Here is a 24,142-nt window from a genome sequence, read left to right as displayed (position 1 = left end):
AATACTTCTCCAAATTGTCCTTCATGGTAATTTGTGAAGCAACCTATACATGAAGTGGCACAGAAAGAGGCTCTAGAATCTATCACCCAAGAATCTGATTTGGAGTCATTTGTAGAAAGAATTAAAGGACTTTCATCCCTTTCATAAGTTGTATTTTCTTCAATGTTTTTTACCTTCTCTTGTGCCTTCTTGTAAGCCGGTCAATTTTTCTTTGAATGGCCAAGCTTACCACAAAACTAACACCCTCCATTACTACCCCTTGACTTTGATCGATTAGGTGATCTAGATTTCCTTTGATTGTAATGAGTATTACCTCAATGATAGCTTCTTCCCCTTCTCTCAATGTTGACCATGGTGAGAGCATCACTGGATGAGGAGTCTTTGTTATTCCTTCTTATCTCTTCACTAAGTAAAATAGCAACAACTTTATCATAGACCAACTTCTTCTTTGTGAAATTATATGTGCTAACAATTGTAAGGAACACAAAAAGAAAATGGCTTTAGTTTCGTCACCTTGAGTCATACCAACCGAGGTTTCTTGACATAATAATGTGTTCAAATCATTTATATGATTTGACATCACAATCCTTCATTCATTTTCAGCTTGTAGAGATTCTTCATAATGAAGATTTTATTTGCAGCCAATGTCATCTCATACATGCTTTGAATTTTATCCCAAACTGCCTTTGTTGTCTTTTTGTTCAAAACATTGTAGAAGACATTTTGAGATATCAAGAGAAAATTTGATGTTGTGACCTTCTCATTATTCTTTTTCCAAACTTCCTATCATTGAAGTTGGTTTCTTACATTTTCCTTCAATCACAACTGATAGTTCTTTCTTAACCAACAAGGAATACATGCACTTTCCATATGCTGGAGTTCTTACCTATGAATTTCTCTACTTTTACATTCTCCATTTTTCCTAGAAATTCAACACCAATTTCCAATCTGCACAACTTGTGCTTTGATACTAATTGAAAGGTTTGAATGTGAAAAAGGAAAAAAAAAGATGAATAAACAATTGAACAAGAAAATATGACATCACATTTATCCTAGTTCACCACAAATGTGGCTACATCCAAACTACAGAGTATTATATTAATATGAAAAGATATTTACAAATGAGCAAGAGAAACATATAAATAGGATCCAATTACATTACATATGAGAGATCTCATGAAACCAAGAGACACACTATTGGAGGGAAAATAATACTCTAACCGTTGGCCTTCAACATATCAACAATGCAAATATTATTATTGAATCCTTAGAAACCTTATCACATGTTAGACCAACCAATTGAGAAAGTAAGAGAATACAACCTCCTAGTAAATGGCATAAGGAATTGCTAATTCTTGAGCAGAAATATTGTTTTTATTTTCCCTTTCAAAAAAATTATAGTTAATTATGTGAGAAAAGCTTGTTGATGAGCCCGATTTTACCTCATGTGTGATCACGCAACTATTTTAAACATGGAGTCTAAATCTCCCACTGAATTCTATAAAACTATCAATACTTTGTGAAATAATAGATAGGTTGTGAACCAATAATTAACATGAGGTCAAGGATTCAATTCTCTTCTATACAAATATAAATCGAATCACTTTTGGGATCTTGACATTCTTGTGCTTGAAAGAAAATAGGGGAACCTTGAAACATTGATAGTTAGAGTGAAAACCCAACTATGAATGGAATAACATACATAGAGAGTTCTGTTGGGAGCTATCATAGATTTATTTATCTTTTATTTTCTATCATATAACCCTAGTTATAGTTCATGAACCTTGTTTAAACTTTTAGTATGAATATCAAAAGGTTGGGCCATGATTTAGAAATGTGAGAAGTAGTTAAACCAAGCAATTATTGTAACAAGCTACATGATGTAATACCATTACAAAATGAAGAACAATGAGTTATGTAGTCATTTTAAACATGTAAATAAATTTACTAGATTCAATAGTAGATTGCTTAATTTCCTTCTAAGTATTCATATTTTTCTACATGCCTCTATGTATTAAAAAAAATATATCCAAGCCCGATACTAGAAATATTTCTTATGATTATCCTTCAAGTATGAGTATTGTTGAACTATTTATCGTATATTGTATTTTGTTGAGAGCACTTTAATAACGAGAATGGAAATGTTAGGAACACAAACTATTTTATAGTAATTTCCACTAATGGAATAGACCCCTTTATGTTACAATAGTTATTGATTTCTTATGTATGGATAAGGCATTTGAATTTGGATTAATCTTGAACTTGAAATGCTCCCCATAAATTCTCAAATTGAGTTTGTACCTCAAATTATGTGTTTATACATAGATGATTCCAAACTTAAGATACTGAGAGTGTTTGAATCTAAGATTACTATGAAAAATATTATCCTAATGAATTTTGTTGAGTACATTTGTAAATTATTATGTTATGTTGAATGTAAATGAGTACATTCTTAGAGTTATCTTTCATCTTTGCTTACATAATAATCCTCTAAGTGCAATTTAGTTTACCTTATGGTTAGGTACAATGTGGCTTTAAATGGGAGGTTTAGAGATGGATATACTATGCTTTGTTTCTCTCTACCCACTAATTCTACATAGAATAGATTCATGGTGTTTTTGTTTCTTCTATGAGATAAATTTGGCTCTAAAAGTGGTTGGCCAAGAAATTTTATTTTGTTGCATATGTGTAAATATGTTGTTATCTCTTTTTATTGCATATGAGTTGATATGCTTTCATTTACTTCACTGAATATGAGTGGATATGTTATTGTTTTATATTTACCTGCCTCATTCTATGATTAGAATAGTTAGACATATGTAGAAAGTAGTATGTTTCATGGCTACACTAGATCTATCTGATCCTCTTATTCTAAGTTACTAGCATTCTCATGCAAGGTTTTGGGTGTCCATGTCAGGAAGGTCCTTAGGGGAGCCAAACACTCTATGGTTGGGTGGTAAGAGTGTCTAGACCACACTCCAGTCTTAGATAGTGTATGGATGACGTCCAATGAATTTGGAGACTGGGACTCACAAATGGACACATGAATCATGTTTTACTCTAGTTTTTATGTAATATAAACAATCATTTTATGATTATCATTATGATGTAATTATACACAATGGATAATGTATCTATAATGATCTTAATATATTTATTTAATCATGCATTTTGATGGATGGATGATGTATAGATTAGCATCTTAGATAATAAAATGTAATTAAATTATGTTATGATAAATAAATTGCTAATCCTTGATTATGGTAAATGGAATGGTTATTGACTTTTCAAACTAGGGTTTTTCTTGTTTTTTTTTTTGTATTTTTAGAAATTGTATGATGTGGAAATTGTTGAATAGGACATGGTTCTTGCATATGGTATCAAAGTAGTGTTTAAACTCTAGGTCCTTGGGCTATTGTGCTAATAGACATCAATATGTATGGGTGCAGGTGTTTCATTTGTCACCATGAGCACTCAAGCTAGCAAAAGGGATAGAGCTAGTAGTGGTCCTAAACATGAGGAATCCAATAATAGGTTGGATCAAATTTTGGAACTTTTTCCTCAGTAGGGGACCTTGTTACAACAACAAGGTCAAATGATGGATACCTTGGAACATGACGTTAGAGGTAGACATGTCAATAAGGAGGAAAGGAAACATAATAAAGATCAATGCTTAGAGGTCTTGCACAAGCGCGAAGAGGAAAAAAGGAAGGAATGTGAGGATGATCAGCTAGCTGAGGGACTGAGGAGGTCAAAGGAAGAGAAAAATATGGAAGCTAATCTTCATATTGGAACAAAAAACATTGATAAAATTCAAATTGCAACTAACTTGAGAAAAGACCTCAAGAAAGTCACCCCACCTTACATTTCATGGCAGGAATTTTGGGGAGGATGCATAAGCATGGATTACTAGTATGAGAAAATACTTTCTAGTTTGAAATTAAATTGGGAAATCTAGGGCAGTTTGGGCCATGTTTTAGCTAATGGTTGAGGCATCTACATGGTAGGAAAACGTGATGGCCAAAAAGGATTTCTAGTACAATGAGGTAACTTGAGAATAATTCTTACAACTTTTCCACAAGAGATGTTTCCCTCAATTGTTCTATGATAAGAAGTCATTAGATTTATACAAGCTTGTATAGGGAAACATGATATTCATGTAACACCATGAACATTTCTTTCATGTGGTAAGTATGTTCCTTAGGATCATCACAATGAACTATCTAGCACCCCAAAAAAAATTATGGGTTTGCAACATGAGATTTATAGTGAAGTTAAAATGCAAGAGCCTGAGACAATGAATTTTTCCCTCTAAAAGGTTCTTAAATAGGATTAGAGACTCAAGGATGGTGCATCATCTAAATCCTATCACAACCAAAACTATAAAAGGATATATCAAGATCACAAGAAATATAAGGATGATAGGCACAAAGGGGATGAAAAGAAACAAAAAATTAGGAACATTAAAGGAAAAGGACAATAAAATCCTAATAGAAATAGTGTTAGTTTGTGGTGATTGATCAAGAAAGTACTATACATACTTCATAAATTATTTGGGGTTCAGGGCCATGGCCGATGTTGTGGGCGATGTTGTGGCCAACATATGGCCAACATGTTGTAACCCTAAAGTGGCATAAAAATACTTGTATCAAAGGGCTTAGGGTTAGGGATTGTTTCATTGTGGTGATGTGAAAATTAGTTCTTGTGGTACTATTGAGCTATAAGGGATTACGAATTGTAATCAGGTTGTAATCACTGGATCGTAATAATATCAGACTTGTTGTTTGGTGGATGTAGCCCAGGGATTGGGTGAACCACAATAAATCTTGATGCCTTGTGTTCTTTTTTTTGTGATCTATTATTTTTTGTTATTGGTTATATTTGCATGTAATTTTTATTTCTTTCTACAGTTTAATCCTAACAAGTGGTATTAGAGCAAGGTTGTTTTTCATTTATCCTCTATAGAAAAGTCTCACAGTTGAGTGAGAGTGATGGTAGATGAGGGTAAGCTGAGGGTTGACAGGTTTAATGGGTAGAACTTTTAGTTATGGAAGATGCAAATGGAAGACTATCTTTATCTTAAAGATTTATGGAAGTTTTTGGAAGGAAAAACCAAGAATCAAGGATCTATGTCAAATGACAAATGGGATCTTTTAGATAGAAAGGCACTTGGAAGCATTTGATTATGCCTAGCACCATCAGTGGCATTTAATATTACAATAGCAAAGTTAACAAAAGAGTTGATGAAAACCCTAGCGATACTATATGGAAAGCCCTCCACTTCAAACAAGGTATTTCTCATGAAGTGTTTATTTATTATGAAAATGGCAGAAGGTGGATCTATTGCAAATTATTTAAATGAGTTTAATACTATGTGTAGACACCTAAAAATCCTTTAGAAAATAATATTTTTATTTTCTGAAAAAAATCCCTAATGACATCATCATTTATTAATTAATTAATTAATTAATTTTTATGCCATTAAATCCCTTTATCTTAATTAAAAATATTTAATTAAGGAATTCCTCCCAAAAATGTTTAAATCTTATTTAAACGTTATTTCCTTATTTATTAATTATTTAATTAATAAATTGACCAGAAAACCCAAAATAAATAAAAAAATTTATTTTTTGCCCAAAACTTGGCCAATTTCCTTAAGACCACTAACCTCTTCCAAAATCTTCTAATCCTTCTTTAATTTTAATTAAAGGCTAATCCCATCATTTCCTACCCCTAATCCCAACTCAAAATATTTAATCAAGATTAAATATTAATCCTCATGTTTATTAAAAATATTTTAATAAATATCTCCTCAACCCAAACCCTTGAAATAAATAAAACTTTATTTATGTCATAAAATCTTATCCTAGGAAGTTCTAGACTCTTCTAGAAAGTCTTCATCCTCATCCAAAGCCTAGACTCTTCTAGAAGATGTCTTTAACCCTAATCCTAATCCCCTCCTAACCTTGTCACATTCCCTAAACATGGGTTAAGACTTGCTAACTCAAGCCAAAGTTAACAAATATCTCCTCCTTCACCCACCCTCATTAATTGCAATCCACTTGCCATCCACTTGCCTAGTCCTAAGCCATCTCTAACCCTTCCTCTAATCATTTTTACAACCCTAAGCAAGCTTAAAACCCCCCTAAACCCTCAAATTCGAATTTTATGGTATCTCTCACAAATATCTTCAACCATAAAACTTTATGAAGTCCACTAGGCTATAAATGACTCTTACAAGACCTTTTATTGCTCTTACAAGTCATTATGAGGGTCTTTATGAAGATTTTATCCCTTGAGCCTCCTTTGTTGACTCATCCTTCCCCTTTCCACCATCCTCTCACCATGTGACATGTGTCACTCCCTGATTGGTTGTAAGGAAGCACAATCCATGTGCTCTCTTCTCATGCAATCTGAGCCCTCCATGAGCTTTTTCCCATCCTTGCATCTTAGCCCTCAATCCCTCAAGCCTCTTGCCTATAAATTGGATCCTTCCCCTTTGCAAAATAACACAATCCATGAAGTAAAGTTATAATGCTATTTTGAGAGCCAAATCCATACTAAAGCCATCTATCCACACCAAAAATCCACAATCATCCATTGAAGCCTTTGGAAGCATATTGAGCATACATCCTATCTATTTAGATAAAGCTACTCAACAAGAGAGCTTCTTATTGAGAGAGTCCATTAATGGCTCATATTCTCAATTGAGAGCTCATCTTAGTCTATCTTGAAGTTTATGAATTTTGTTTAGTTTGTAGAAGCTTTATTTAAATTTGGTTTCTATTAGCATACTAACATTCCTCATATACATTTTGGCACGCCCGGTGGGACCCTGCATGGGTCATCTTCATTAGCTTTTTTAGTCAAGTTTTGTATGTCATTTTCTGATTTTGGCTAATTTTACTTATTTTTGTGATTGGTAGGATTGTATAAATTGGTTTTGTAGGTCAACATGAGCATGAAGAAGACAAAGGAACTCATAATCTATCTCATTGTGTTTGCAGATTTTTCAAGCTTATAGGTGGACAAAGAACTTGGAATTCTTCTTCCTCTTCTTGTCTATATTCTTTTTATTCCATCTACTTCTTCTTCTTCTTGTGGGAGATCTTGGCCATTTTTATTTTTTAAGGAAGCAAAATCATACACACTTCTTTTTAGTGCTTAAAATGAATCCCCAAATCATACTTAAATCCATTAAAAAATTAAAAAAATTGCAAAAAAGAAAAAATCTTTTAACAAGTGAAACTAAACCAATCTAATCATTTGCATCCTTGCAACATCAAGGTTTTAGATGCATTCATGCAAAGTTAGGAACACTTCATTTTTGGGAATTTAAAAAGAACTTCAAGTTTCCATTTCAAAAGGTTCAAAATCAACACTAAGTGCACACTAAAATCTAAATCAAACTCAAAGCATCAATCAAGGATAAAATGAACCTCATTTGAAAATATGTTAAAGTTCTTTTAAAAATCTCATGAAAACTAAGAGTCCTAAATGGTTGCCAAAATTGTCCTAAAAGCTTTGTTATTTGTTCCAAACAAATGTCTTGTTGCAAAATCTTGAATGCTTCTTAGGTTTTTTTATGCATCAAAACAATCTAGGAATATCATTTTTGGGCTTAAAACATGCAAACTAGAACACAAAATCTTGAATGAAAAGCAAAGTCCAAAGAGTCATTTTCACTTTTGAGTCCAAAAACAATCTTTAATGATCTAAGGTTAAAACAAAGCACTTCAAAGTTCTTAAAACAACACACAAAATCTCAATCTTGAATGCTCAAAGGAAAAAACTTGAATGTTTAATCACTTGTCTTTGAATGCATGTTGCTAAAATCACTCTTGAGTGCCATGGATTAAAATCAAAGTTTGTTTTTTTATGAATGCATGATTAAAACAACAAATCAAATCTTGAATGCCATAGATCAAATAATCATCTTTTGGGGCATAAAAAGAATCTACATTCTAGAAATTTCTTAAATTATAAAAACCAAATAAAGATGCTTTAAGTGAGTTTGTAGTTGGACTCACCCTCTTTAATCACCCATCAATTTAGCCATTGGTTGCAATCTCAGCGCCATCTATGGGGATAGGTCCACTTAAGAGGGTGTTAAGTGCTCCACAAAGATCAAATTTCACTTACTTGTGTTTTTATTAGTTTTTCTAACTTAGAAAATTCCTTGAATGCACATTAGGCTCGCTAACACTTCATTTGGACATTAAAATTGAACAAACTCTTGATGTGGAGGGCCTCCAGGTGCGTGCTTGACAAATCGAGTTTCACATATCTTTGTTTTGGGCTTAAAACACTCTAACACAATCTTGAATGCCTAACAATCAATGAACATTGCATGGTTTTGATGCATTTCAATGACGCTCGCATTTCTTACGCTGACGAATTCTCGATTTCCATTATGTTGACGACGCTGTCAAGTTGGAATGAACATTGTATGCCCTAATCACGAGTGTCTTCAATCATATCTTACAAAATCTAAATCATCAATTGGAAAAGAACTTTGCTTTTTAGCCCAAGGTCATCTGAATCTTCTCTCCCCTTGTCGCCTTTGCAGGCTATCTTGGGTGCATAAGATTAGGATCCAAAATCTTGTCTTGGCTTTTTAGGAGGCCTGCTTGGGGATTTCATCACCCCTTGGGACGACCTCAACTCCATTGTTTCGACGGAGTATAAAGATCGGGAGGTGAAGCCAAAGACACCTCCCTTGGAATCAAGATTTTGTCACTCGGGCTAAGCCTCAAGGAACTTTATACCCTTGAGAAGTGAAAGAGGAGAAGTGGGTTACCGCTCCTCTCGGCTGTGTGACATCTTTTTGGTTTCATCTATGGATTTGGGCCTCACGTACCTTGCATATATCGAGGACTCCCTAGCTAAACCAAATTTCATCCTTGTAGAAAGCTTCCTAGGATGTTGGTGTATTTGATGTGCTTGCTCAAAACTTTTGTCTGCTTGTTTGTTCACTGCTTTTGAGTGAATGTTTGCCAATTTTGGTCGAAATCCCAGAAAAGTAGAAATCTCCCAGCTCAAGGCATACTTAGCGTAGTCACTGCCTTATCAAAAAATCATCCAAGCTCCCCCGTTGCAACCAAATCTATCTAGTTCTTTGCCTTAGAACAATCCCAAATCCAAAGTCCATCCAAATCATCCCCCCAGCCAGCTAGCAACCCAATCCAAAATCACCCAAGCCTTTGAAGAGTTGTTGTCACTTTGCTAGATTTTGCTATCCAATCAATCCTACCAATCAACCAATCTCACCAAGGTTATCCCTTTGACAGAGCATTGTCTAGGGTAATCTAGCTTTGTCACTTTTATCCCTCATCACCTTGAGCTAAAGGTTGGGATCCACAAGTGGTCAATCTCGTGTCATGCCCATAGGATCATTAGTCTATCCTCAAGTTGACACAGCCACCACCAAATCTAGCACATAGGAAAGCAAAACTCTCACTTTTTGACAGCATGCCCTTGAAGTCTTCCATCCACAGGAAAGTCAAAAATCTCCAGCCAATCCTCCTTAGGTCTGTCATGCAACTTTGACTCTCCCTAGGAAATCTTTCATCAGCCAATCCAAAGTCTGTGCTTAATCCAAATCCAACCATGAGCTCCCGTGTTCATCCATATGCAAGACCCCATCCCCATCAAACTCATCATCAAAGCATGAAGTACCAATCCTATCATGATGTGTTTGGTCGCATTGTCCTTGCTCCCGCCACCTCCTATTCCAATGATGATGAAAATCTTGTTGACTATGACGGGTATATTGAAAGCCTTAGAAACATTGCCCCAAGCATCCCCCAAAATCCAAGAGTTATTCCAAACTATCTAGTCATGCCATCTGATATTCCAGCTTCCCCTCCATCACCCCATCAACCAAGCTTCCAATCTTCTGCCCCCATTACACTAGCTATTCCTGTCAATCCACCTCCACCTTCAACACACGAGTCTCCAAGGAATCTCCTAGAGGAAATACAAGAAAAGTTTCCTCCAACAGTCGATAAGCCATGTCATCTAATCCAACCATGTGAAATAGTCAGTGATGAAGCTTCCCCATCTATAATATCACCTCCATCTCCCATAGCTATCATCCCCATACCATCCATCAAATTGCTTAAAATCCTTCCACCTCCCACAAGCATCAAAATCCCACCACCTGTCAAATCCCTCCAAATCCTATCCACATCGCCTCCAAGCATTTCACAAATCTCTCATAATGGCCCTTATGCATCCATCTTCTACTTACCCATCTCCAGTACTGAATCTCCCATCTATCCATTCGCTGCCTTTGAAGAATCCATCCCTTCACCTCCTATCACACCATCCACTCCAAACCAATCCTATCAAGATCTTGCCCAAAAGCATGTTGACATCCCCCAAAGCATAAATGAAGATATCATCATACCATGTCTTCCATCCATAGTGCAGTCACCATCTCCTCCATCTCCAAAACCTCGAGCCATATCTCCTCCACTAAAAGATATCTTGTCATCCCACCAGCTACATCAAGATCCTATCCTTCCATCTCCCCCGCTCCATGCTTCCATCTTACCACCTATCCAAGCTATTCCACCATCTATAATCTACCCTCTTGGTTCACTTACATTCATCCATGGTGGCCCTCTCTCAGCAGAAGAATTAAGAACAGTATCTCCCCATTGCAATACACCTAATAAATCACTTCTACCATTTTCTACAAGCAAAAAGTTTCCTCAGCTTGTTCAAATGCTCAATCGATGGCATTATCAAGGTCAAGGTTTAGGACCAGAAGAGCAAGGAATCAGAGAGCCTATTATTGCACAAAAAAATCTAGGATTTCATGGTCTTGGATATGTATCCAAAGGCTCACCATCTAAAGGTGTTGGTACACCACACCCCCAAACCAAGCCTATCTCCAAGCCCACCATGCCAGCCTCCCATCACTCCTTCAAGAAATCTTATGTCATCCCCCCTCCACCATCTTTGCAACCCAAAACAACCTACCATATCCCCCCTTCATCCGCTAAATCCATTTTAGGTCCCTATGTCCCAAAATCTACCATCCTCCATCCTCCTATCAGCCATCATAAAAATTCTATTCCATCCATTTCTATGCAAGATCAACAAAGGCACATATCAGGGCACATCATCCATCATCATCCCCCTACATGCTCTTTCATATCCTCTCCATCTCACAAAGCTTCTCCTAACCATCTTCCCAAAGCTTACCACAACAATGTGAATGCCAACTTCAAAATGCATAAAGCTAAAAATCCACATCCTAGGCAATCATATGTCTATTCTAAAAGACATACTCCAAAAAGGATAAATCCAATCAAAGAATGCAAAACAATGAAACAGCCTATGAAAAGAAAATCCAAAACCATGTGGATCCCCAAGAAAAAAGTTGAAACCCAATGTATAATGGCATCCACCATTGCTAATCCCCCATCTAGTGACTCATGTCCCCCATCTCCTAACTCCATCTTGGGTGCCTATATCCCCAAGCACGCTTCCACAAATCCTCCATCACGCCCACATCTACCATCTATCCCCCATATGCTCTTTTCACACCCGTTCCAACATGTGCCAATGTTGCTCTTGCAAGCATCCCCATCTCATGCTCCTTTCCAGAATTTTCAGCCCTCCATCTCCTACCATTAATCCCATCTAATCCGATCTATTGCATAAATCACACATCCGGTGTACCAAAAGCTAGCAACAAAATTGAACATTCCAACAGCCAGTGAAAAATCCCAAAATAGCTGAAGAAAGCCAAAATCATTCCAGCTAAGTCCAAAGTCAGAAAGTCAAAAAAGAAAAGAAAAATAAAGCGTCCACTGGTGAAAACTTGGCAATTCAAGCGCCTTGGACAAGTACCATGATGAAAACTTGGCAAACAAGCATCATGCGTAATCCTGCCATCCCCAGCTTAGCCTATCACCCTCATGCTTTTGGTCATCTCTTTACATCCACCTCCATCTTCCAATATATCCACCTATCCTCCATCCTCCATCTTCCATCTCACACCATCCACTAATCTTATGCAGCTTCAGCCAATCATCTCAGCTATCATCCATCTCCCTAGCCCCTTCAGCTTTTTCCATCCTAGCTTCAATCCTATCACATCCATCATAAGACCTCCTTCCGCATGTTATCTTCTGATTGGGGGCACTATATTCCTTGGAGATCTTTTCTTGTCCATCCTCCCTTGTCATTGGTATCTAGCTCTAGCCTATCCTCATGTAAACCCAATGTCATCTCTTTATATCCATCATAATCCTAGCTATCTACCATCCTATCCAGCCATCTCATCCTACTCCTCTAGCTATCCTTGGTCACAAAATCTCTCATCATCATTGGATGCATCCTTCCAAATCCATATCTTTCGCTATCACCCCACCCTTAGCTTTTGCATCTTGCACAACATCGAACCATCCCGCTATCCTATCATCCTAAGCTTTTGCTCGCTTTTAACTATCTTGGTCAGCTTCAGCTTGTAAATATCTTGGTCCATCAGCTTGTACATCCTCTTTAGCTTACTACCATTGTATCTATCTAGCTTTTGTGTTAGTTCATCCTTGATCAGCATCTTGCACCCATCGCACATCTTGGTTAGCTATTCCAATGCATCCTTTAGCTAGATTTCTTATCACCAAAGTGTTATCTTTCTTAGTTTAGCTTGCCAAACGCATCACTCATCCAAATCCACCAGCTTCGGTGCTCTCCGATAGGTCCTTGTAGGATATAGCTTTCCTCATGTCTGATCTTGGTCCATTAGTACCTTGTCCTACCCATCTCGTTGGCAAACAGCTCTCTTTTGGATTTTCACTTTCTTTTGATTTGGGATCTTCCCTTTTGGGTCTTGAAGTATCTTTTCCAAGCAATCTCCTTGTTCCCTCCTCAAGGTTGCCACGGTCTTCCATATCATGGTATGCTACGAATGGGGCAATTAGAGCGTAAGGTCTTGATCAGGTCTTTCGTTTCTTTTTCTTTTCTGCTTGTGGGTTCTCCAGTGTCGTTTCCATGCTGCTTCCTCTAGGATTCATGTGTGATGCTGGGGCAATCCTTGTGTGTTTGTTTTGAGTTAGTTTGTTAGTCCTTTGGATGGTTGGTGAAAAGGCCTTGATGTTCTTGGTAACCTTGGAAATTAACCAATAGTCCTATAGCAAATCTAGTGCTCAACTACATGGTGGTACTTCTCTTTGAAGTATCCCCCCGCTCAAAAAGCTTCAATGGTTTTCCTTCATCTCCATTATCCCCCATCCATATCCAGCATCCGTCTCTCCTACCCCAGATGATGCATCAGTATCTCTTTGAATCACTCATCACTCTTAGCTTTAGGGATCCACAATCCTAGTCTTAGGGATCCACCAATCCAAATCAATCCACCAAGCCTCATCTTTCGAGATCCACAATCCTAGTCCTAGGGATCTTCGAAACCCATCTTCTGCCAATCTAACTCTTTGAAATCCTATTGCATCAGCTTTATAATCCCCTCATCCATCTCCCTATCCTGGATTCTTTTTTATAGTGCTCCGCTCCTTCATCCTCTGCAATTCCTGAGATCTTAAGCTTGCTTCCTCTTGTGCCTCTGATTCTCCCTTTATCATTCTCCCATAGTAAGAGTTTGAGCTAACTAAACCTCTTCTCTTAATCCAATCTAAATCTCCTTGCTCATCCCAGATTCTTGTATTTTTCAAGAAGCCACCGAGCCTCGCTTTCTCTCCCAGCTGCCTTCTTGAGGGGGCATCTCACAGTCCATTCTCTCCTCTTCTGCTCTAGCCTTGGGCCTCTTATTTTCTTATCTTTGATGCCATGCCACTTGCGGCATCACATCAAAGAGGGGCAAAATGTAGACACCTAAAAATCCTTTAGAAAATTATATTTTTATTTTCTGAAAAAAATCTCTAATGACATCATCATTTATTAATTAATTAATTAATTAATTTTTATGCCATTAAATCCCTTTATCTTAATTAAAAATATTTAATTAAGGAATTTCTCCCAAAAATGTTTAAATCTTATTTAAACGTTATTTCCTTATTTATTAATTATTTAATTAATAAATTGACCAGAAAACCCAAAATAAATAAAAAAATTTATTTTTTGCCCAAAACTTGGCCAATTTCCTTAAGACCACTAACCTCTTCCAAAATCTTCTAATCCTTCTTTAATTTTAATTAAAGGCTAATCCCATCATTTCCTACCCCTAATCCCAACTCAAAATATTTAATCAAGATTAAATATTAATCCTCATGTTTATTAAAAATATTTTAATAAATATCTCCTCAACCCAAACCCTTGAAATAAATAAAACTTTATTTATGTCATAAAATCTTATCCTAGGAAGTTCTAGACTCTTCTAGAAAGTCTTCATCCTCATCCAAAGCCTAGACTCTTCTAGAAGATGTCTTTAACCCTAATCCTAATCCCCTCCTAACCTTGTCACATTCCCTAAACATGGGTTAAGACTTGCTAACTCAAGCCAAAGTTAACAAATATCTCCTCCTTCACCCACCCTCATTAATTGCAATCCACTTGCCATCCACTTGCCTAGTCCTAAGCCATCTCTAACCCTTCCTCTAATCATTTTTACAACCCTAAGCAAGCTTAAAACCCCCCTAAACCCTCAAATTCGAATTTCATGGTATCTCTCACAAATATCTTCAACCATAAAACTTTATGAAGTCCACTAGGCCATAAATGACTCTTACAAGCCCTTTCATTGCTCTTACAAGTCATTATGAGGGTCTTTATGAAGATTTTATCCCTTGAGCCTCCTTTGTTGACTCATCCTTCCCCTTTCCTCCATCCTCTCACCATGTGACATGTGTCACTCCCTGATTGGTTGTGAGGAAGCACAATCCATGTGCTCTCTTCTCATGCAATCTGAGCCCTCCATGAGCTTTTTCCCATCCTTGCATCTTAGCCCTCAATCCCTCAAGCCTCTTGCCTATAAATTGGATCCTTCCCCTTTGCAAAATAACACAATCCATGAAGTAAAGTTATAATGCTATTTTGAGAGCCAAATCCATACTAAAGCCATCTATCCACACCAAAAATTTACAATCATCCATTGAAGCCTTTGGAAGCATATTGAGCATACATCCTATCCATTTAGATAAAGCTACTCAACAAGAGAGCTTCTTATTGAGAGAGTCCATTAATGGCTCATATTCTCAATTGAGAGCTCATCTTAGTCTATCTTGAAGTTTATGAATTTTGTTTAGTTTGTAGAAGCTTTATTTAAATTTGGTTTCTATTAGCATACTAACATTGCTCATATACACTATGACTAGTCAGTTATCTTCTATGGGTATCAATTTTGAAGAATAAATTAGGCTTCTCTTGATTTTGTGTTCTTTGCATGAAAGCTGGAATGGCTTGGTAATGACTGTGAGTAATTTTATTCCTAGGTCTAGTACCCTAAAATATGATGATGTGATCAATGTTATTTTGAGTGATGAAACTCGTAGAAAATCCTCAGGTGGATCTACATGAAGAAGTGCTTTGAATGCACAAAGCAAAGGCAGAAAGACTAAGAGAGGAAGTAATTCTAGAAATCATGGGAAATTAAGATGAAATTCAAAGGGGAGGAGGTCTCAATCGAGTGGACCGAATGACTACTGGTACTATGGAAAACTAGGTCATAAAGAGAAAGATTGTTGGAATTGAAAGAAAAATGAAGGAGATAAACCAAACCGAAACTGAAGAGGAGGTCAGCTTCTCCCTTGTTACAACCTTTGTTAACATATCTGCTAGATTATCATTTGTATGTATCTTCTCCAACTTTAACTATACATATATAATTTTAAGATTTATTAGGGATGATCAATTCAAATGGGTACTACAATAGGGAGATTCAACATTTACCCTTGTAAGAATCATTAAGAATTATAGTGGGGATTTTTAATAGGATTGGAGAAGTTTTTACATTGTAAAACCAATCTATAATAAAATAATAAATGCACCTAGTCTAGCCTAGCCTACCAAAACATGAAGAGGATCAAATGACTTACCGGTAGGCCTTTGTCCACCCTCCTCCTATAGTCTCCTCTCAACTATTGGTCTCTCTTCTCCCCTCTTAGGTTGTGCCCTTACATCCTCCTATCATCCCTTCCTCACAACCCTTCACCTTTGCCTCACTAGCCCCTCCTAAGCTAGGTAGCTACCTTTGCCATTGAGCAATGCCCACCTGCCACTACCACCAGTGACACACCACCCCACCCCCCACCATTGATGCTGACATCAAACTCTGACAACTGACCTCACCTTTGTGACAAGTGACATCACTTTTTCCTATTTACAAATTTAAAAAAAGGCTTTTGTCTCACATGAAAAGTCAACTCCTTTTCATTGGTTGACTTTTTCTTACACATGGGTCATGCCAAAAGTCAACAGGGAGAAGGCAAGTTGGCTGAACAAAAATAGGGAAGTTCAAGAAGAGGAAGTTTCAACAAAGGTAGAGTCTCTAACACTAGTTGGAGAGGAAGGAGTAGAAACTATGTGAGTCTATGATAGTTCTTTATAAATGAAATAAACTTTTACTCTTACCATTGAGATCTGTTTGTAGTCACCGTGGCTGGAGCTTCCTTATTTGCATTTCCTTTCATTCTATCTATGTATCTTTATGATGGACATGTTGCTTCTTTACAAATATGCATGCTTCATGACTAGATTATATTCATGTTTTAGGGAGCCTTCTATTCAAAATATAAGAGGAGTACTTGAGAGGGGAGTGGTGAATCAATTACTACTACCTATATCCATACAAGTGATTATTAGAATGATTTAGAATAACTGGGGGGGTGGGGGAATGTTGGGAGGGGAGGGTGGGTGGGGTGAATCAATTATTCAATGTGTAAATGCCCTAATAATATTTTTTTAGGGCATTTAGACATTGAATTTCACCCCACCCACCCCCCCCTCCCACCCTTCCCCCCCCCCCCCCCCCCCCCCCCACACACATTCCCCCACCCCCCAAGTTATTCTAAATCATTCTAATAATCACTTGTATGGATATAGGTATTCCTTCCATCTATAACATCACTAGACAAGAAAAACTTTATTCATACAACTAAGATCTCTCTACTATTTTTCTAGTTTTCACACACTTACTAATATGTTGACATCAATGACAAACACATGTTCTACTGAAGACATTTTACAAATTACATTTTCAGATGGGTCCACTTCTAGAAACCATAACTAGTTTCTAAGATTGTGAATTTGTATCAAATCTTGTATATGGATTTTGTGTGGGCATACATCTCATCCATAAGATTTCCCACCTCCTATGGAGTTCATGGGCATACATCTCATTCATGGGATTCCCCAACTTTTATGAACTTAGACATACAACTTTCACAACTTTTGAGGTTTCACCCTTCTCATTTTCTGGCAAGGGTTGTTTAAAAGCTTTGTGGAGACTGCATAAATACAAGTGCCCTTGCTTGGTTATTAACAGAGCAACAGAGTGATGCATTAAAAGAAGTCATAAAAAACAAAATTTCCAACAGGATTTGCTAATCTCTTACCCAACATTTTCCCTCTTTCAGAAAACTTCTTTGCAAAACTTCTCCCTCTCTAACTTTCCTTACTTTATTCTAGTTTCAAAAATTTCTTAGAGATATGATTTTGATTAAGGTGGTTAGACATATGTCTACTTCTTATTTTTGTTTTGAAATTTTTGTAATATTACAATGAAATTGTAAACCTTGGATCCTAGCTATAACTCTTACTCTATATATGATTGTACTAATCATTTAGTAAATTATATACCTTAGCCTAACCCTATATGTACAAGTATCTAAGAATTAAAATAATTAAACCAAATATAAAATTCCCATAAAAAATTAAATCATAGTATTCCTTCATAAATTTTGTGACAATGCGAACCTCTAAATACACAGACATGCTCATGGGTCTAATCACAAGGAGGCAAATGTGGTAAGTAACAAATCTAAAGATGATGCTTTGCTTCTATCTTTAGAAAGTGTTGATGATTCATGGGTTTTAGATTCTAGTGCTTCATTTCATACTACACCTCATAGAGGTTATTTTATTGATTATGTCCAAGGGGATTTTGGACTTGTTTATTTGGGAGATAATGAACCCTATTAGATTGTTGGGAAGGGAAAAGTTAAGATTAAGTTGCAAAATGGGAATCATTGGCTACTACATGAGGTAAGACATGTTCCAAGGCTAAGTAGGAATTTAATTTCAACAGGGCAACTCGGTGATGAGGGTTGTGTAGTTACTTTTAATGATAAAAATTGGAAGGTTTCAAAAGGTTCCCTTGTAGTAGCAAAAGGTGTGAAAGTAGGCACATTATATCTTTGCACAAGTCATATTGTTCCTTCTACTTTAATTGTTTTAGAGAAAAATGAATGTTCAAGAATAGTTGATGCAGTTGAGTAGGGAGAACAAATAGCTACTATAAATTTTGATACAGGGTTGTGGTATTATAGACTTGGGCACATGAGTGAGAAAGGTATGAAAGTACTTCATTCAAAGAAAGTTCTACCAGGTCTAAAATGTGTTAATATGGATTTTTTTGAAATTTGTGTGTACAGAAAACAAAAGAGAGTGAATTTTTTGAAGACTAGGAAGGAAAACAAAAAGGAGAAATTAGATCTTGTGCATAACGATGTATGGGGACTGGCTTAGGTATCTTCCCTTGGTGGCTCTCATTATTATGTTACATTTATTGATGATGCAACTAGAAAAGTATGGGTTTATTTTCTCGGACAGAAATTTGATGTATTTCAAACTTTTAAGAAATAGAAATGCTTGGTTGAAAATGAGACTGGTAAGAAATTAAAATGTCTTAGATCTAATAATGGTGGTGAGTATTGCAATCATCAATTTGAAGATTATTGTTCTACTAATGGTATTCGTAGATAGAAAACTATTCCAAGGACTCCACAAGAAAATGGAGTGGCTGAACACATGAATAGGACTATAATGGAATGTGCAAGGAGCATGAGGTTGCATATTGGGTTGCCCCTACACATGTGGGCAGAGGCTATCAATACTATTATATATTTGATTAATAGAGGTCTCTCTACTCCTTTGGGTTGTGGTATTCCAAAGGAAGCATGGACTGGTAAGAAGGTGAGTTATTCTTTTCTCAAGACCTTCAATTCTGAAGCATTTTCTCACATAGACTCTGAAAATAGAACCAAGGTAGAAGCTAAGTCAAAGAAATTTTTATTTGTTGGATATTGTATTAATGAATTTTGTTATATGCTTTGGGATTTTGCAAATCAAAAAATTGTAAGAAGTAGGGATGTTATATTCAGTGAGAATGTGTTGTACAAAGATCTATTCTAGCAACATGAGAAGAAAGAACATGATTATGTAGTGCTAGATGATACTCCAAAATCTGATGTTCTAGCCATTCCTCATGATGTGCAACAACTGCAACAATAAATACCACACACACTAGTGAATTCTAGATGGTCAACTAGGAAAATTAGACCTCCAGAAAGATTTTCTCCCTCTTTGTATTCTATTTTACTTACTAATGCTGGTGAAACTAAATGTTATGATGAAGCAGTGTAGGTGGATACTAAGATTCAATGAGAGTTTGCAATGAAAGAAGAAATGGACTCTTTGCTGAAAAATAAGACTTGGAATTTATGCAAATTGCTTGCAGGTAAAATGGCTTTACAGAATAAGTGGGTTTACAAGTTGAAAGAAGAGGAAGGAGGTAAGAAAAGATTTAAAGCTAGGTTAGTTGTGAAAGGATTTGCACAAAAAAAAGGGCATTGATTTTGATGAGATATTTTCTCCTGTTGTTAAGATGACTTCTATCCGTACTATTTTAAGTCTTGTGGCTTCTAAAGATTTGTATTTAGAGTAATTTGATGTTAAAACAACCTTCCTTCATGGTGATTTGGATGAAGAGATATATATGGCTTAGCCATAGGGATTTACGATCAAAGATAAGCAGAACTTAGTGTGCAAATTGAAGAAAAGTTTATATGGCTTGAAGCAAGCACCTCGGCAATGGTATCTAAAATTTGATAGTTTTATGCATGAGCATGGATACAATAGGTGTCATTCAGATCATTGTGTTTATTTTAAGAGGTTGGATGATGAAAGCTACATTATTTTATGTTTATATGTTGATGATATGCTTGTAGTTGGGTCTAACATGGATCGCACTAAGGGGCTGAAACGCCAATTAGCACATACATTTTCTATGAAGGATTTTGGGGGCAACAAAAAAAATCCTTGTATTAAATATTTGTAGAGATACGAAAAATAGAAATTGACACTATCTTAGGCTGATTATGTTGAGAAGGTGTTGCAATGTTTCTCTATGGAGAATGCTAAAGCTATCAGCACACCTTTACCTGGTCATTTGAAGTTGACTAAGGAGATGTGTCCTAAGACACAAGAAGAGGAGGATAACATGTCCAAGGTACCCTATGCTTCAACTATAGGAAGCTTGATGTATGTTAGGGTATGTACTAGGCTAGATATTGCACATGCAGTGGGAGTCGTTAGCGGGTATATGTGTCATCCAAGAATTGAGCATTGGAATGCTATCAAATGGATTCTCAGATATTTGAGAGGAACATCTAATCAGTGTTTACACCTTGGGGGCTCTACTACTGATTTATAGGGCTATGTTTTCTCAAATTTGGTAGGGGATATTAATACCAAGAGAAGTACTATAGCTTATGTCTTTACTATTGGTGGGGCAGTCGTGAGCTACGTTTCTAGGTTACAAAAGGTTAATGTTTTATCTACTTGTAGGCGCACTTCCAGTCCCCCATTTTTAAGCTTCCAAATCAGCCGATCAAGTAAATCTTTTGTTAGTACATTTTTTCAATGATGGTGTTGTAGGATTCATCTTGTAAGAAGATAGCATTTGAAAGAAGCACTAAACTTGAATCCTAATTCTCCAAGTTTAGAAGGTTCAGAATTATGAGCTTTTCTGAAGTTCAAATGAAGATTCACCAAGATCCTATTTAAGGTAATAATTTGACAATCTAAGATCCCAAACAAAAAATCAATTCTAAAGCTCATAGCACAAATCTTTTCACATATGGGTTGGGTGGATGTCTTGATTATAATAATGCTATGGACAATGTTTCAAAGATGATCATGGCACAAGTAATGCATTCCATTCAAACCATCACAGCAGATTGAGAAGTGTCACTTATAGGAGAAGAATTATCAATAAAATTTTTACACCATTATTATGGATCCCTACAAGTATCGATCATCAAGTGCTTTCAGTATGCCCTTCATTACTACAAATCAAGGGTTTCCAGTGTGGAATAACACCTCCTCCTTTACCATTGGAAATAGAGGCCCTATTTTGCTAGAGGACTATCATTTGATTGAAAAGTTTGCAACATTTAAAAGAGAAATAAAATTTTACATTTTGGGAAACAATATCCCTATTTTCTTCACCCTAGATGCACTCCAATTCATTGCTTATGTAGAGTGGAGGTTTTACATTTAGACTATGAACATGTTGATGATCCTCAGAAGTTGATAGATCCTAATCCGAAATCCAAACCTACAAGGCCTGATCTAGTTGATATGGATGAAGATGAAAAAGTGATGTTATGTGAAGCTTGAGCTCACTTAGCCAACACTCGAGGTTTAAAAAAAAAGCAAAGAGAAAAGCACAAGAAATGCAACTTGAGGAGGCAATAAAGATTGCCTCTCTTTAGAAATAGAGGGAGTTGAAGGTAGCGGGCATCAAAGGCAAGCAAAGGAAAGGAATTTATTATATTGCAGAGATTCCTTTGTGATACACACAGCTTGAGCCTTTTTGATAATAGCATCATTGACAGGGGTTACTGTGTGAGCGACATATGTACCTATCCAACTACCTCTCTAGGAATGGCAGTGCCTGGTCCTCATATTGATTATAGGAGCCTATACACACCAGCCAATTGAGAAGAAGCCGTGGCACAAACAGTTCCAAAAGATAGCATATTCAAATCTAAGGAGTGACAGAGATGTTAAGAGCCTATGGGTCTGTTTGCAGTTGCATATATGCACGTGGATGAAAAATTGATCAGATTGTGCATCAACATATCTTCATTCACTTCAACATCTTATATATTGATGACACCCCAAGTGAAAGACATTACGTGGAAAATGAATGGGAATGACGTCGAGACCATACTCAAATTGAGGATCAGGTCGATCTCATCAGAAAAAGAATCCATGCATAGTAATAATATAAATAAGAAGTTGCTTGATGAAAGATGAGGAAGATATATGTTAATGATAGCCGATGGTTTGGAATTTTTTCGTAATTTCTGATTTAGGAGAATGGCTCTGGATAGAAGGAAACACTGACAGCTTGTAGATTTTATAACAAGGTAGGAGTGGCAAACATTGTGGGAAGAACTTTGAAAACCTTAAAGATGAAAGTGAACCTTATCGTTGGATGGTAATGGAGACAATTGAAAAGGTGGTTGCAAACTTGGGTGCCTCAGATATTGATGCTTGCTTGGAGGAATTATTGATTGATGGTATACTTTATTCTTTCGAAGAGCAACCCAACAATGATGCAAATGTGATGTTGAATGGTTTTGGTGCCATAGTGAGGGAGCAGAGTTTGTACCTGCTCGAGAATGGATGAGAATCTACTTTGAATTGTTGTAGATATTGAAAGCCCATAATAAGGGGATTCAAAGAGCAATAGTAAATACATTTGGATACATTGCAAAGGAAATTGGACCACAAGATGTGCTTGCCAAAAGATGAGATTAAATTTATTACTAAGGAAAATCATTGATCAATTCCATGCATGTTACAGCAAGCTATTGAGTTGTCAAAGAAAAATGTATTGGCAATTATAGGACCACAATCCTCAGTGATTGCTCATACTATTTCTCACATAGCAGATGGACTTAATGTGCCACTTTTATCATTTGGAGCAACTAATCTAAGTCTCTCTTCATTTTAGTACCCTTATTTTGTTTGTTTGACACATAATGATCTCTCACAGATGTCAGCAATAGCCAATGTAATTGGTTTCTTCAATTGGAGAGAGGTAATTGCAGTTTATGTAGATGATGACTATGGAAGAAATGGAATAACTACTTTGGGTGATGCACTTGGGAATAAAGCTAATATTTTTCATAAATAATGAATGCCTCCAGACATTTCTAGAAGTAGCCTAGGTGATAGCTTGAAAGATTTGGCTTTGATGACAACTAGAGTTTTTGTTGTTCATATGAATCCAGATGTTGGTCTGAAATTTTTCTCTGAAGTACACTACCTTCAAATGTTGAGCAATGGCTATGTATGGATAGCCATAGATTGGCTATCTTCTGCTTTGGATTCCCTTGAGCTTGATTCAAATACAATAAAATCACTACAAGGGCTCATTACTGTGCGGTGACATATTCTCAATTCTTATCAGCAACATGATTTCTTGGTAAGATGGAATAATCTACAAAAAGTTGGCAATGTTGATTTAGGCCTCAATGTGTTTGGATTGTATGCTTATGCTATAGTGTGGGAAATTGCCCATGCTGTTGATACTTTTTTTGGGAAAAGGAGGAAATACATCCTTTATAGATTATCCTCACCTATCCACTACAAGTGGAAGTGTTTCAGAGCTAGGAAAGCTTAAGGTCTTCAGAGGACATCCACAGTTGCTCAAAATATTATTGCAAACTAACATTACAAGCTTAACAGGTCAAGTTCAACTGGATGAAGGAGGCGATATGCTTGGTTCAAATTTTGAGATAATTAATATAGTTGGAAAAGATTTTCACATAGTGAGCTACTGGTCAAATATATCAGGCTTATCTTTTGTTCCTCCTGAGAAGAGACGTGTCAGTTCAAAAAACAATGCAAGTTCAAATAGAATGGTGTATGATATTATATGGCCGGGTGATAGCAAATAGGTGCCTCAAGGCTAGATAATCCTAGAAAATGGTAGGAGGCTTCGGATTGGAGTTCCTTGGAAAGGGGGAGAATTTGAAAAGTTGGTGAAAATAGAAGGCCATCAACCAACAAGTGGATTAGATGAAAGTGACTAATCAACTCCTTAAAAGAAAGAGTTATCTTAGCAACTGAAAAGTCATCGCCAAGCAGAGAGAAAGTGTTAAATATGTAATTTGATGACATTGAACTGGGGGCTTCTTTTCTAGATACAGTCAGA

This window comes from Cupressus sempervirens, chromosome 10, assembly GCF_028749045.1.
Source record: "Cupressus sempervirens isolate cs-2001-9-10 chromosome 10, ASM2874904v1, whole genome shotgun sequence".
Taxonomy (NCBI): domain Eukaryota; kingdom Viridiplantae; phylum Streptophyta; class Pinopsida; order Cupressales; family Cupressaceae; genus Cupressus; species Cupressus sempervirens.
The sequence above is the reverse complement of the archived record's forward strand: the minus strand, read 5'-3'. Positions refer to the sequence as shown.